The sequence below is a fragment of the Nycticebus coucang genome, chromosome X (genome assembly GCF_027406575.1).
Source record: "Nycticebus coucang isolate mNycCou1 chromosome X, mNycCou1.pri, whole genome shotgun sequence".
NCBI lineage: Eukaryota > Metazoa > Chordata > Mammalia > Primates > Lorisidae > Nycticebus > Nycticebus coucang.
In genome coordinates, this window is record NC_069804.1 from 95,898,094 (window position 1) to 95,913,674 (window position 15,581).

General features: G+C 36.7%; 1 pseudogene; it reads right to left on the reverse strand.

Moving 5' to 3' along the window:
• Window positions 1-1,891: 1,891 nt before the first annotated feature.
• On the reverse strand, window positions 1,892-2,938 carry LOC128576910 (CBY1-interacting BAR domain-containing protein 1-like; annotated as a pseudogene).
• Between the last annotated feature and the right edge of the window lie 12,643 nt (window positions 2,939-15,581).

Here is a 15,581-nt window from a genome sequence, read left to right on the forward strand (position 1 = left end):
TAACTTAAAATAACCACTTCAAATTCCATCCATGTTCCTGCAATTAAGAAAATTTCATTTTTTATGGCAGAACAATGTTCCATTTTGTATATATACAGCATTTTCTTTATGTATTTATCTGCTGATGTGCTCATAAGTTGCTTACATATCTTGACTATTGCAAATAGCATGGGGTTGCAGATATCCTTTTGAAATACTGATTTTTTTCCATTGGATGAATACTCAGTAGTGGAATTGCAGGATTATATAAAGGTTCCATTTTGAGTTTTTTGAGAAACCAAGATACTGTTGCTATAATTGCTTCACAAATTTACATACGTATCAAAAGTGTATAAGAACTGCCTTTTCTTTGCATCCACACCAACCATTCTAACTGGGCTAAGATGGCATCTCATTGTTGTTCTCACTTGCATTTCCCTAATGGATTAATGATATTGAAACAATTTTCATATCCCTGTTGGCCATTTATATGTCATCTCATAAGAAATGTCTATTCAAGTCATTTGCCCAGTTTTTCAATTTTCAGAATCTTATAGCAGTACAAATGTTCTGGTTCCATGGACTATTTTTATACAGTCTGAGTCAGGGTTATACGTATGCTCATCCCGTGTTCATTGTACCCATTAGATACTAATTCACCAGATCCCTTCTCTCCTACCCTCACCTACTTGATTTTTGTTGAATTTTACTTCCATCTTTGTAAAGTGCTAATCAGTTAGTTCCATTTTAAAAGTGAGTATATGTAGTGTTTTTGCTGTTATTTAGATACTTCACTTAGTATAATGGTCTCTACTTTCACTCAAATTGTTACAAAAGGGCTAAAGTCATCTTTCATCTTTTTTTTTTTTTCTTTCTAGAAAGACTTTATTTTTCTGTTATGGATAATCACTTTTTCTTGTTATCTCAAATGAATTTTATAAATTGCATAATTTATATATTCTTGACTGGTATCTATGAAATAAAAGTATAATTCCTCACTAAAAGAAAGAAAAGCATTAGAAAGGCTCTGATTGTTTTATATTTTTAGGAAAAAGAGTGACTACATACTATTTTATTAACTACATGGTAGCTTGGTAAAATTAAAAAAAAATTATTAAGTCGTAACCACATAGATCATGTATACATTAATGCATTTATGGGTAAAAGAATTTTTAATCGTTTATGGTGTTCCATGTAGAAGCATAATTCTACCAAATTACTAGGCTTCCAAAAGGCTATACCATGTATAATACTTAACAGCAGTTTTGTTTCAAATCCAGAATCAGGTTGAATATGGCTTTTTTTAAGCTAAAATTAATGCTATATGCATATTTGCAAAACACTGATGTCTTAGTGTTCCACTGTCTTTACTGAATGATTATATTTGTTGAAAAGTAAATTCACATATCAAGTGATGAAACAGGTTTTAGTTAAAAAAACAACAACAACAACAACAAAAAAAAAAAAACAGAAACTTAAGGTTTCATGGAATAGAATTTTTATGTAACTAGAATGACTACATGGCCTTTTCTGGTGATGAAAGAATGGAATCCTAAGCTAAAAGAAGCTAAGTGGAAGTGTTAGATATTTTAGTTTTTGTCATCTACCTACTATTACAGCTTCTTCAACTAGGTAAAGCGTACTGATATGAATACTGAAATACATAATCTTTTTTTTTAAATGGAACTTATGCAAAAAGATCATATAACACTAAGCAAAATGTTGAAAAACTTAGTGTGTAATTTTTTTTTTAACTTTGATTTTTGGCCAGCATAAATTGCCTTTAGTTATTTTTCTATTTCTAGTAAGATTTCATTTGAGATTTCAACCTATGAAGTGAGGATAAAGTTTGACAATGTAGTAACCCTGGATTTCAAGTTGTTTAAGATGAATATGGAAATGTGAAGTTTATTTAAGAAAATGAATTTTCATCTTCTGTAATATCTAACTCTTCATTACCATCTTCTGCTTGTTGATCCTTACTTAGTCAACAGGTAGATAACTGTCCTGTCACAGATACACACTTAGCTGACAGTGATCTCTAAAGAGGCGATTTTGAATTTGCTCTTACCATATTGAAAGAATTTGGTTTTAGCTCCTCTGACTTCCCTTTGCTCCTGATGAGGTGAAAGCTGTATTGATTAGTATGATGTAAATACTTCAATTTGTACAAATAACCAACACACTGAAATTGGCACAAATGTATATATGATCTATGTACAAAAAACTTAATAAAAAAAAAGAAAGATTGAATTTGCTCTTACATCTAAGTGAGATGAATAATCTTGTGGATTCAGAGAATTTCAGAAAACCTCTAAATCGTCAATTTCAATCTTTTGTATGTTTTGTTAGGCAGCAGTTTAGACCTCTAAAGCTTTGTCATGAAATAACATTTTGATTGTGATAAATTCTGAAAATACATTCTTTATATCCTTTATTTTCTGCTTTTCAAAATTGTCAATAGTTTCCTCTAGATGATGAGTTATTCGGGTGGTATCTATTGTAGCTCTCTGTAATTTGGTTTCTGCCTGTGAATTAACATGTCGATTAGATGAGTTTCACTGTTGTGTTCTTTCTCAGTTAACTGCTTATCTTCTTGATTCCTTGCTGTTGCTTTGAGGTCATCCCGTTTCCTTATTACAATGGTTCCATAAGTTTTCAAAGGTTAAACTACTTTGGCTTCAAGTCTTTCAATCTCTGCTTGTAGATAATCCTGAAGCTTGGCAAACTCATCATCAGCAAAGTTTTTCAAGCCCTGCCTTAAATTTGGGGTCTCTGTAGTGTCATACACATTGATTTCATTCATCAGGAGGTCTGCTTCGTCTGCCAGCCTGGTAGTTTTCTACACATAGGCAGCAAATATTTGTCACAGTTCTCCAAAATGCTTTTCCACATTTGTGGCAGCATCTTGCAGTTGTTTGGTTTGAGTGTCGGAGTTTTCCAGGCTGCACCTGAACATCTTGCCTCATGCGAGGCTGGGGACCCTGGGCTTGGGCCCAAGGATCGGCGGTCCTAGGTGTCGGTGCACGCGCACAGGGGCAGGTGCTGCGGCCATTGCAGCCCCACCTGCCCACCATCTCTTTCATCTTTCTTCATGGCAACATAATATCCCATGGTGTATATATACCATGTTTTGTTAATCTACTCATGAATTAATGGGCACGTGGGTGGATTTCACATCTTTGCAATTGTGAATTGTGCTACAATAAACATTCTGGTGCAAGTGTTTTTCTGGTAACATGACTTCTGTTACTTTACGTGAATGTCCAGTAGTGGAATTACTGGGTCAAATGCTAGGACTATTTTTAGGTCATTTTAATTCATTGAGATTGTTTTCCATAGAAGCGGTACTAATTTTGGGGCCCACCAACAATGTATCAGTGTTCCTTTCTCTGCATCCATGCTAGCATCAACTGTTTTAGGATAACAGCTGTTTTCACTGGGGTTAGGTGATATATAATTGTGGGTTTGATTTACATTTCTCTGATGATTAGTGATGATGAACATTTTTTTTTCAAATATTTATTGGCCATTGGTCTATCTTCTTTTGACGAGCTTCTGTTAATGTATTTTTGCCATTTTTAATGGGGATGTTTGATTTCTTTCTTGCTGATTTGCTTCAGTTCTTTGTAGATTTTGGTTGTTAGCCCTTTTTGGATGTATAGTATGTAAATATTTTCTCCTATTCTGCAGGTTGTCTACTTGCTCTGTTGATTGTTTCTTTTGCTATGCAGAAGATTTTAACATAATCAGTGCCATTTATTTATGTAGCTGTGATTGCTATTGGGGTCTTCTTCATAAATTCTTTGTCTAGACCAATATCTAGAAGAATTTTTTCCAACATTTTCTTCTAGAATTCTTATGATTGCATGCTTTACATTTAAATCTGTTATCCACTTTGAATTAATTTTTGTGAGTGGTGAGTGATGTGAATCCTCTTTTGGTCTTCTACATGTGGCTATCCAATTTTGCCAGCATCATTTACTGGATAGGGATTGTTCTCCAGTATATTTTGCTGTCTTCTTTGTCAAAGGTCAGTTGTCCATATGTGAATGGTTTTATATCTAAGTTCTCTGTTCTATTTCCTTGGTCAATTTATGCATTCTTGTGCCATTACTATACTGTTTTGGTTTCTATAGCCTTGTGGTATAGCTTGAACTCTGGCAAAGTATTGCTTCCAGATTTGTTGCTTTCACTTAAGGATGTTTTAACTGTTTGGATTCTTTTTGGGTTCCAAAAGAAACATAGAAAATAATGTTGGTATTTTGAAGGTGATTGCTTTGAATTTGTAGACCACTTTGGGGAGTATAGATATTTTAGCAGCTCTGATTCTGGTGATACGTGAGCATGATGTTTTTCCATTGTTTACAACATTTGCAATTTCCTTCCTTGGCATTTCATATTTCTTTGTAAATATCATTCACCAACTTTGTTAAATATATTCCAGGTATGTCATTTTCTTTGTACCTATTGTGAAAGATATTGACTGTTTGAATTGATTTTCATCTTGGTTGTTTCTGGTGTATAGGAATGCTGCTGATTTGTATACATTTATTTTGTAACCTAAGACTTTTTAAATTTATTTATCAATCCAGAAGTCCCTGAGTGGAATATTTGAGATTTTCTAAATACAAGCTTAGATTACCAGTGAAGAGCTATAATTTGACCTCCTCTTTCTCAATTTTGATACACTAATTTCCTTCTCTTGCCTGATTGCTCTGGCTAGAACTTCCAGCACTATGTCAAATAGAAGAGGTAACAGTGGGCATCCTTGTCTTTTCCAGTTCTAAGTGGGAATTCTTTCAACTTTTCCACATTCAATATGATGTTGGATGTGGGTTTGTCATACATGGCTTTTAAAATTTTGAGATATGGTCTTTCTGTGCTTACTTTGTTATGAATTATTATCATAAAAGGGTGCTGAATTCTGTTGAATGCTTTTTTGCATCTATTTGAAATGATCATATGAAATTTGTTTTTGCATCTGTTTATGTGATGAATCACATTTATAGATTTAGAACCATCCTTGCATCCCTGAGATGAAGCCCACTTGGTCATGGTGGATTACCTTTTTTTTGATGTGCTGTTGAATTCTGTTTGCTAAAATTTTATTGAGGATTTGTCCATCTATATGTATAAGAGATATTAGTCTGTAATTTTCATTTTTTTGTTGTTGTGTGTTTTCATATTGGCTTTGTAAAATGAATTGAGTTCTGACTCAATTTTATGAAAGAATTTCTGCAGTATGGGTACCAATTCTTCCTTCTAGTTATAGTAAAAATTGGCTGCAAAACCATCTGATCCAGGGCTTTTGTTGGAGTTGCTGTTGTTGTTAAAAGATTTTTTTTATTGTTGTTTCTATTTTACTGCTCATTAGTGGTATGTTTGGGAGTTATATTTTTTTCTAATTGAGCCTTGGGAGGTTATGTGTTTACAGGAATTTATCCATTTCCTCAACGTTTTCATTTATGTGCATGGAATTTTTTTTTTTTTTTTTGTAGAGACAGAGTTTCACTTTATTGCCCTCCGTAGAGTGCCGTGGCGTCACACAGTTCACAGCAACCTCCAACTCCTGGGCTTAGGCGATTCTCCTGCCTCAGCCTCCCGAGTAGCTGGGACTACAGGCGCCCGCCACAATGCCCAGCTAGGAAATTTTTATAGTATTCACATATGGTATTTTGTATTAATCAGTTGGAATATCTCCTTTTCTGATTGAGCTTATTTGGGTCTTTGTTTACTATTTCTGGCTAATCTAGTGAGCGATCTATCAATTTTATTTGTCTTTTCAAAGAACCAACTTTTTGTTCATTAATCTTCTGAATTATTTCCTTGTTTTCAATTTCATTTAGTTCAGCACTGATCTTAGTCATTCCTTCTTCTGGATTTGGGTTTTGTTTGCTCTTCCTTTTCTAGTTCTTTAAGATGATTCATCAGATTGCTGAGTTATGTTCTTCCCATCTTTTTAATGTAGGCATGTAAGCTATAAACTGTCCAGTTAGGACTGTTTTGGCTGCATCCTATAGTTTTTGATAGCTTGTGTCCCTTTTGTAATTCATTTAAGGAATGTTTGATTGCCATCTTAATCTAACTATAATCAAGGCAGATCATAGTTTATCCTTGACCTAATAGTTGTTCAGCCTTAGATTCTTAATTTCCATGACTCTGTGTAGAATTGAGTGTTTCTATTGGATTTGATTTCTAATTTTATTCCACTATGGTTTGAGGAGATACATGGTATAATTCCTTTTTAAAAATTTTTAGATACATATTTATTTTGTGTCCTAACATGTGAACAACATTAGAAAATGTTCCATGTGCTGATGAGAAGAATGTGTGTTATCTAGTTTTGGAGTAGAACATCTTACAAAAGTCAGGCTTATTTTCTCTAGACTCTCATATAAGTCCAGTGTTTATTTAGTTTCTGCTTGAAAGATCTATTCCAGTCTGTGAATAGGGTGTCATAGTCACCAGCAATTGTGATGCTGCTGTTTATCGCTTTGCTTAAACCTCCTACCATTTGCTTCATGAATCTGGATGTCCCTGTGTTAGGTGCATAGATATTTAGGATTGTTATGTCTTCTTGTAGAATAGCTCCATTTATTATTATATAATGATCATATTTGTCTTTGTTTTCTATTATTGATTCAAAGTTTGATTTATCTGCTATAAGAATAGCTATACCTGTTTTCCTTTGATTTCCATTTTCATGGAATATTTTTTCTTTCCCTTCACCTTGAGTCTAAGTGAGTCCTTATGGGTTAAATTTGTTTCCTGGAGACAGCAGATACTTAGCTTGCATTTTTAAATACATTCTGCCTTCCTATGTCTCTTGAGTAGGGAATTCAAGCTGTTAATGTTCATTGAGAGAATGAATAATTGGGATGTAGTTCTGTTTATACTGTTGGATAAAACCATATTGCTCGAGTGGCACCTGTGGCTCAAAGGAGTAGGGTGCTGGCCCCATATATTGGAGGTGGTGGGTTCAAACCCAGCCCTGGCCAAAAAATGCAAAATAAAAAAAAGAACCATATTGCTTTGTTTTACCTCTTGAGTTATTATTTTATATGCTATCTGAGCTTTAGCTTTGGGGTGGCTTTTCACTAATGGATGTCTATCATGTTGATCTATATATAATGCAGATCCCAGTATTTCTTTCAGGTAGGTCTGATCTTGACAAATTCCTTCAGTGATTGCTTTTCTGAAAGTGTATTTTCCCCCTTTATACGGTAAACTTAGTTTTCAGGATACAAAATTCTAGGCTGACCATTTGTTTGTTTGTTTGTTTGTTTAAGAAGACTGAGGATGGGGCCCCAATCCCTTCTTGCTTGTAAGGTTATAGTTGAGATGTCTAGTACTTGTGAGTACAAATCAGCCACACCTTGTTTGATTGAATTGATGAATGCTATGATGAACTACAGGGTTGTTCTCCAAATCTTTGATGTTTGTGTGACAGAGCCAACTGTCAAGATGTTCTTCTGTGCCCCTACACCCCAGAGGGAGTACTTGAATGATTCAAGCTTTAGGAGATCATTGTAGCTCCCATGGGTTTGTTTGATCTATATGACCAGTCAGGTGGGGAGAAGATCAAGGCATACCATAGTTAGGTTGTGAGAGCCTGAAAGGATTTTCAAAGCTTTGGTGGAGCTCAGAAGTTGTGATTCTGGCCACTATGGAGAGTCACCTGTAGGAGAGGCAAGACAGCCTATCCAAATCAGAAGAGGGGGCCTTACCTGCTTGATTTCTATGACCCTGAGCTGGGATATTTCTGTCCTTATTCAGTAGCACAGATTTTCTACAGCAAATTGTGGACACTCTCCAATATTGCCATGTCTAGGTTCTCCCATAGCACACTCCTGTCAGTTTCATCCATGTGGTCTCTCTCACCACCCAGGTACAGCTCTCAAACTCTCCACTGGGCTGTGCATCTGACCAGATATTATTCATCATTACAAAAATGCCAGCAGACAGGTAGTTCCTGGAATGTGAACCCCTGTTTCACCACAAGTCATCAAAGAAAGAAGAATAGATCCCACTATCTGTGGGAACCTCACTTCGCAGCACACAACCAACATAGAAAAGTGGCTGCTCAGGAACTTTTCAGCTCAATTTGCTCTTCCTATTGTAATGGCTAGAGAAGGAAATGCAGCACCTGTTAATCAAGGTGTTTGGGTGTGAGGGATTTAGTTGTCATGGAACCAGGGGCTTAGCAATTCCTCTCCAAATGCCACACCCTTATCCAGTACAGTGGTTCTCCTATGGAAGGAATAAGCATGTTCCCAGATCCCTTTTCTTCAGCACCCTGCGATACTTTCCCAGTAGGTATATCCATGTGGGTTTCCTTGCCTCCCCAGTTCAGCTCTCAGACTTCTCCTCTGTATCTCTTGCAGCCCTCTTGAGTCCAGGGAATTCCAGGACTAGCTTGGTTATCTGAGCCATGGTGTGTCACCTTCTGATACACCAGTGGCCAGTGAGTTCCTACATTGTATTCCTTAGACACCTCTCTCTGTGGAGACTTCTGCCTGGAGAGCATGCTAGTCAAAGAGAAGTGGCTATTCCTCAACTTCTCATCTCAAAACTGCTCTCACAGATGTAATGAGAGATGGGCCAGAGCTTCCAGTCAGCACAAACTCAAACTGCTTTGTAGGTTGCAGTGTGCAGCAGATCTGCAGCATCAGAACCATATGGATGGAAGAAAGTCGCCACTCCAGTCTCTCAGGGCATTATCCCATATGGAGCCCCTCATGAACTGTCCAAGCTCTGTAGATTCTAGTTCACCACAATATTTCTTATTTTCTGCCTTTGCTGGTCTTTTGGAGGGTAGGGGAGTATAATAAATGTATGTTTGACATAAATCAAGTTGGCTTCATCCCAGAAATGCAGGGATGGTCCAACATACACAAGTCAAGAAATGTGATTCATCATATAAACACACTGTTAATGTCCTTTCTAGTTGAATATCATATCAATGATTTAAGTTATATGAGATACTTATTGAAGATATACAAAGTATCAAAAGCTATGCTCAGTGTATATTTTTTATAATTATACTATAATTAATAATTCAATAAAAGACATCTAACATTATCTTTCTACATTAAGTTAATATAAAATTATTAATGGTATATATATTTTTCTTATTTTTTTATTTTTTTAATTAAGTCATTTCCACATAGATTATTAATACATTTGTGCCATTATGGGATTGAATGTGTTGATTATTTTTACAAATTGGTGTGCTTACATCCTACTAATCAACATAGCCTTCAAATCATTTACCCAATTACAGCATTAAGACATTTGTATTCTACACCTGATAGATGCAATTTGTACTTGTAATATGCTCCATAGGTGCATATTGATTTCTTAACATCTTTCCATTTGTTAACATCTACTAACCTTCCCTCTATTGGCCCACCAGCCTCCCTTCCCCTGGTCCCACCCTTCCCTCCTTCATCCTAGGCTACAGTTGTGTTTTACCTTTCATATGCAAGTGTGAGTGACTATAAATTGGTTTCACAGTAGTACTGAGTACATTGTATATATATATTTTTTCCATTCCTGAGACACTTTACTAAGAATAATATTTTCCAGCTCCATCCATGTAAACATAAAAGAAGTAAAATCTCCATTTTTTAATGCTGCATAGTATTCCATGGTATATATATATATATATCCCACAATTTATTAATCCTTTCATGGATCAATGGGCACTAGGGCTTCTTCCATGACTTAGCAATTATGAATTGAGCTGCAATGAACAATATGGTACAAATATCTTTATTGCCAAATGATTTTTGGTCCTTTGGATATACACCTAGAAGAGGAATTGCGGGATCAAATGGCAGGTCTACATTTAGATCCCTGAGTGTTCTCCAAACTTCCTTCCAAAAGGAAAGTACCAGCTTGCATTCCCACCAGCAGTGCACAAGTGTTCCCTTTTCTCCACATCCATGCCAACATCTGTAGTTTGGGAATTTAGTGATATGGGTTACTCTTATTGGAGTTAGATGGTATCTCAGAGTGGTTTTGGTTTGCACTTCTCTGATGATTAAAGATGATGAGCATTTTTTCATGTGTCTGTAGACCAGGCGCCTGTCTTCTTCAGAGAACCTTCTGTTCATGTCTCTTGCCCACAATAAAATGGGATCACTTGTTTTTTTCTTAGTAATAAGTTTGAGTTTTCTATGGATTCTGGTTATTAGATCGTTGTTGGAAATATAACTTGTAAAAACCCTTTCCCAAATGAAGACTCTCTATTTCCTTTATTTAGTGTGTTCTTGGCAATGCAGAAGCTTTTTAATTTGATCAGATCCCAGTAATGTATTTTTGATGTTTCTTCAATTGCCCAGGGTGACCTCCTCATAAAATATTCCCCTAGGTTAATTTTTTCAAGTATTTCCCCTGCACTCTCTCTCAGAATTTTTATAGTTTAATGTCTTAAGTTTATGTCCTTTAACCAGTGAGAGTCAATTTTTCTTAGAGGAGAAAGGTGTGGGTCCAATTTCAGTCTTCTACAGGTCGCCAGCCAATTCACCCAGCACCATTTTTTGAATAGGGAATCTTTCCACCAACTTATATTTTTGATAGGCTTATCAAATATCAAATGACGTTTAGTGACTAGGTTCACCTCTTGGTCTTAAATTCTGTTCCATGCATCTACCTCCCTATTTTTGACCCACTACCATGATGTTTTGATCACTATTGATTTAGAGTATAGTCTGAAGTCTGGAAGTGTGATTCCTCCAAATTTATTTTTCTTGCTGAGTAATATCTTGGCAATTTGAGTTTTTTTTCTGTTTCTATATAAAACGAAGTACTAATTTTTCCAGGTCTTTAAAGTATGACAGAGGTGCTTTAAAAGGGATTGCATTGAATCTGTAGATAGCTTTAGGTAGTATAGACATTTTAACAATGTTGATTCTTCTCAGCCATGACCATGGTGTATTTTTCCATTTGTTAACATCTTCAGCTATTTCTTTTCTCAGAGTTTCATAGCTCTCTTTATGAAGCTCTTTCACATCCTTGGTTAGATACACACCCAGATATTTCATCTTTTTTGACACTATTGTAAAGGGAAGAGAGTCCTTGATTTTTTTTTCCCCTTGACTATTGTTGGTATATGTAAAAGGCTACAGATTTGTGAGTGTTAATTTTGTATTCTGAGACATTGCTGTGTTCCTTGATCACTTTTAGGAGGTTTGTAGTAGACCCTCTGGCGTTTTCCAGATATATAATCATATCATGTGTGAAGAGTGACTGCTTGATCTCATCTGGTCCTATTTAGATTCCCTTGAGTGAGTTCTCTTGCCTGATTGCAGTGGCCAAGACTTCCATTACAATGTTAAAAAGCAGTGGAGATAGTGGGCATCCTTGCTTGATTCCTGACCTGAGTGGAAATGATTTCAATTTTACTCCATTCAATACGATATTGGCTGTGGGTTTGCTGTAGATGGCTTCTATTGGTTTAAGAAATATTCCTTCTATACCTATTGTCTTAAGTGTTCTGTTCAAGAAGGGATACTGGATATTATTAAAAGCTTTTTTTCTGCATTAATTGAGAGAATCATATGGTCTTTGTTTTTTTAATTTGTTTATGTGATGTATTACATTTATGGATTTACTTATATTGAGCAATCCTTATGACCCTGGGATAAAACCTACTTGGTCAAGTTCTATAATTTGTTTTATGTGTTGTTGGATTCTGTTTGCTAGGATCTTGTTGAATATTTTTGCATCGATATTCATTAGAGATATTGGTCTATAACTTTCTTTTCCTGTTGGATCTTTACCTTGTTCTGGGATCATGGTAATATTTGCTTCTTAGAATGTGTTGAGAAAAATTCTTTCTTTTTCTATATTTTGGAAAAGGTTAAGTAATATAGGTAGTAGTTCCTCTTTATAGGTTTGACGGAATTCGGATGTGAAGCCATCTGGTCCCAGACTTTTCTTTTTGGGGAGATTTCTTATAGTATACATTTCCAAATCTTTCTGGCTAAGTCTAGGAGGGTGGCACGTTTCCAAGTATTGATCTATTTCCTTCAGATTTTCATACATCTGAGAATAGAGTTTCATGCAATGATTTTTTGAATTTCGGAGGAGTCTGTTGTTATTTGGCCTTTATAATTTCTGATCAATAAAATTGGGGATTTTATGCTTCTACTTCTGGTTAGGTTAGCCAAAAGTTTATCTATTTTATTGACCTTTTCAAAAAACCAACTTCTTGATTTGTTTGATCTTTTGTATGATTCTTTTGTTTTCAATTTCATTTAGTTCTGCTCTAATTTTAGTTCTGCTCTAATTTTAGTTATTTCTTTTTTTCTGCTGGGTTTAGGGTTGAAATTCCTAAACCCCTTGCTTTTCCAGTTGCTTGAGTTGTCCCATTAAGTTGTTAACTTCCTCTATTTCCATTCTCTTGAGGAAGTCCTGTAATGCTATAAATTTCTCTCTTAGGACTGCCTTTGTGGTATCCCAGAGGTTCTGACAGTTCATGTCTTCATTATGGTTTTGTTCCAAACATTTGGTAATTTCCTTCTTAATCTCAGCTATGACCCAGCTATCATTCAGCATGAGGTTGTTTATTTTCCTTGTTTTTGTATGAGTATGTGGATTCCTGTTGTTACTGAGAAAATACAAGAATGAATTCTATTCTTTTCAATTTGCTTAGGTTAGACTCATGACCTTAGATGTGATCAGTTTTGGAGGATGATCCATGGGCTGATGGGAAGAATGTGTATTCAGTTTTTTTTTAGGATGAAATGTTCTGTAGATGTCTATTAAATCTAATTGTTGAATGGTTAAGTTTAAGTCTAAAATTTCTTTGCTTAACTTCATACTGGAGGATCTATCCAACACTGCCAAAAGGGTGTTAAAATCTCCGACTATTATGTTGCTGGAGGAAATCACATTGCTCATGTCAGTTAGAGTTTCTCTTATAAATTCAGATGCATTCTGGTTGGGTCTATAAATGTTAACAATTGAAATATCATCATATTGAGTGTTGCCCTTAACAAACATGAAGTGACCATCCTTATCTTTCCTTACTTTTGTTGGGTTAAAACCTATTGTATCTGCAAATAAAATTGCAACACCTGCTTTTTTCTGATTTCCATTTGCCTGATTTATACATTACCATCCCTTCATTCTGTGTCTATGTTTATCTTTTAAGGTAAGGTGAGCTTCTTGAATTCAGCAGATGTCTGGTCTGAGATTTTGTATCCAGTCAGCCAACCTGTGCCTCTTTACAGGACAATTTAATCCTTTCACATTAATTGAGAGTATTGACAAGCCAGATAGTACTTTGGGTATCGAGTTTTTCAAAAGTCCAGTGGACATTTTTAATCCTTTCACCACTGTGGTAGTTGGAATTAGATCAAAAGTTTCTGAGTGAGTTTGCTTTGGTGGTAGAAGATTGTGCTGTTCATTATGGAGGATAGGTCTGAGAATGTCCTGGAGAACTGGTTTAGTTATGGAAAATTTCAACATGTGAATTTCATTAAAGTATTTAATTTCTCCATCATAGATGAAACTCAGTTTAGCTGGATACAGGATCCTGGGTTGAAAGTTATTTTGTTTAAAGAGATTAAAGATCGATGACCACCTTCATGTAGCTCAAAAGATTTCAACAGAGAGATCTGCAGTCATTCCAGTATTATTCCCCTTGTAGATTATGGTTTTCTTCCATCTGGATGGTTGCAGAATTTTCTCCTTCATATTAACTTTGGCAAAGCTAATTATAATGTGTCTAGGAGATTTCTTATTTGGGTTGAGTTATGCTGGGTGCTGAAACTGTCTGCTCTCTGAATTTCAGAATCTCTTGACATGTCTAGAAAATTCTCTTTGATTATTTCATGAAGTAAAGCATCTGTACCATTCACAGCAACCTCATCACATTCAGGAATTCCTATAAGGCAAATATTAGATCTCTTCGAATTATCCCAGAGCTCTCTGAGAGATTGATCCAATTTTGTTCTCCACTTTTTTTCCTCTTTGAGAACTTGGGAACATTCAAATGCTTTGTTTTCAATGTCAGAGATCCTTTCTTTTTCCTGCTCCATTTTGTTACTGAGGGATTCTACTGTATTTCTTAGATCTTTGAGGGCTGCAAGTTCTTGCCTCACTGTGTCAAAACTGTTGGTGATTTTGTCTTTGAATTTGTTGAATTCTTGAGACATGATTTGAATTACTCCTTCAAATTATAATTCCATCTTTACCTCCATTCTGTTTATCTTATTTGCTATACAAATTCTGAACTCAATTTCTGACATCTCAGCCATTTGTTTATGAATGGGATCTTGTGCTGTGTCTGCCATATCATTCCTTGGGGGAGTTGATGTACTCTGATTATTCATGTTGCCAGTGTTTTTCCACTGATTCTGCCTCATGATGGTTTTTCACCATTGGCTAGATGGGCAGGTAAGGTGAAATTGGATTGGGAGTTCCTGGAGTTGTGGTTAACCAGCCCTTGGTCAAGGATCTGGGTCTGAGGACTGCAGCTTTTTCCTCTATAGCTTTGCAAAGGACCCATACAGTATTACGGTCTGAGGCTGAGGAAACCTGCTTCATGTGGTGGGGTTAGGTGGCTCTGTTTTATATTCAGCTGGTTCTTGTCCGATCCTAGTGGATCAGTGACTCTGGTAAAGTCTTAGCTGTGGAGAAATACAAGCAACTAAGATTCCCCATGCCCAATGGACAACAACTGGAAGAGGAAAATTAACCCTTGACATTACCACACAAACAGGGTACCACCCAAGAGTGTCCTTGGGTGATTGGCCCAGGTTAGGAGTTCCAAACCAATTGACCTAGTCAGTACAAACTCTCAAGTGGGAGAGTTCGAATGGTCTCCAGCAACTAGATAACGGGGGTCTACTGGCTGCTCAAATTTGGCTCACTCTGGTGCTCTGTGGAGTCAGAAAGACCCACTCAGTAGCAGAGTTGTACCAAGGGAATGTGTCTCTTTATCCACTTTGCTCCTTTTTCATGCCAAGTCACTAGTGACCCCACAGGGCTAAGGTCATGCTCCCTCCAATAAGCAGATGTGATATGGCTTTGTGCCCATCAGATTCAAAGGAAGGTCAATGCCCCCATGGCCTGGTCACAACCCTTTGCCAACAGCAGGCTGAGGAACTAAGCCCTGCCAGCCTCGGGTACTCAATACCCACTGGCAAGTGTTCCATTTGAACTCAGTCTAATCCTGAGGGTAACAAGTCAGCAAGTGCTTTTCTCCCTCAGCCACAGTGCCTTTGCCCCAGCTGCTCTGCAGCACTGGTATCCCTATAGAGCAAGTTCTGGTTTCCTCTGGCAGTCCTCAGAGATGGGGAGGTGTCTCTCCAAGATTAGACTCCAGTGGCATTGTTCTATTGTTGCTGAATCTTTGTGGGAATTGACCCTGTGAAGCTCCCAGGTGACTGCCACAGCCTGGGAGCAACTCTGGGAGCATGGGGTACACAGATCTAGCAGCAGGGAGGGGGATGCTGCACATGGTTTTGGCAGTGCCTGGAGCCTAGTGACTTTGGCAAGGAGAGCGCTGGGCCCATTACTCTGGTTAAGGGGCGAGTTGCAGAGGCTCCTGCAGGGTGAAGTGTAGGAGGAATGGGCATGGGATG